The following is a 1,195-nucleotide window of genomic DNA, read 5'->3' on the forward strand; positions in this document are numbered from 1 at the left end:
CAAATGATGTAAAAATATAGGGGGTAGAGAAAGGTGAATAAGCTTTGAGAGTGATTTTCAAGAGCATTATGTTGCTACATACTGCCTAAAAGCTGTGGTTGGAGATAAATGGGAGCAAACTAATACTCAGAGAGGTCTGGTTGCACTGTTTTGTTTCTGTTTGCATCGAGGTAAATGATGGAGAGGCAGCTCCCAGACTGTCAGTTACTCCTCCTGTTATGTTCAGCCAGCCTGCAAGGGGCAGGAGGTGAGAACAGGAGCAAAGCCTCTTTAGCGTAGAGGAGGCAGCAGAGAATTTTTCCATAGCGGACAAAATTGTATGTTAAATTGCAGCCAGAAAGCCAGTGTGACTGCATCTGAGAGAATGAAGGGCGGCCCTAGACCTCTTGTTTGGTTTTTGCCAAACTGGCAGTGAACCTGAAAAGCTTCTGCTCTGCCAGTTCCTTCTTTTCTGGATAGGCTGTCAGGCGCCTGCTAGGCTCTGCTGTAGTGGAGGGAGATGATGAGGAGTCACCATGTGGAGCAGTTGCCCACGTTGCTGGCTTGTCAGTGGAGTTATGTGGCTGTTTGGCTGGCAGGCAGCCCTGCAATTAACTGGAGGAGATTATATAAAGAATTTGGGAAGTGTACCAGTTTTGGGATTTCCTTTGTAAAGAGTAGAAATGGAACCTTAGTTTTTCAAATGCCACGAAGACGAAAACTATTGTACACTGCATTTCTATACATGATCTCTACATGCATCTGTACAGGGATTTAAGCTGCTGTCTGAATTTCAGTATATAGAGAACTTCATCTGAGGCTGTTTTATCACTTTCATTATAGGAAGGGTCCTCATGTGAAATTTAAAGCTGAACTCAGTGACTTGATGGCACTGTCATGGAAGTTGTAACCCTGACTAGTGAGCTGTCACCTCTTAAACAAGCCAGGAAGTTCTTACTATATTCTTTCCCTTCCTGCCTTTCATTTTATCTAACTTTCATTTTATCTAATTTCAGTATCCACAAAATTCTGTCTTCTTGTTGCTGGGACTTAAGGAGGCACAACAGTGTGTGCACTGTCTTGTTGAATAGTTCATGTTTAGAACATGGTGATTATTTGCTCAACCCGTACACGATGATCTTAATACTCACATAAAGTAATCTTTGATCTTTCTTTCCTGTGTACCTCTAATCCAGACCCATTTTACTCTTCTTTT

This window comes from Meleagris gallopavo, chromosome 8 (genome assembly GCF_000146605.3).
Source record: "Meleagris gallopavo isolate NT-WF06-2002-E0010 breed Aviagen turkey brand Nicholas breeding stock chromosome 8, Turkey_5.1, whole genome shotgun sequence".
Classification (NCBI taxonomy): domain Eukaryota; kingdom Metazoa; phylum Chordata; class Aves; order Galliformes; family Phasianidae; genus Meleagris; species Meleagris gallopavo.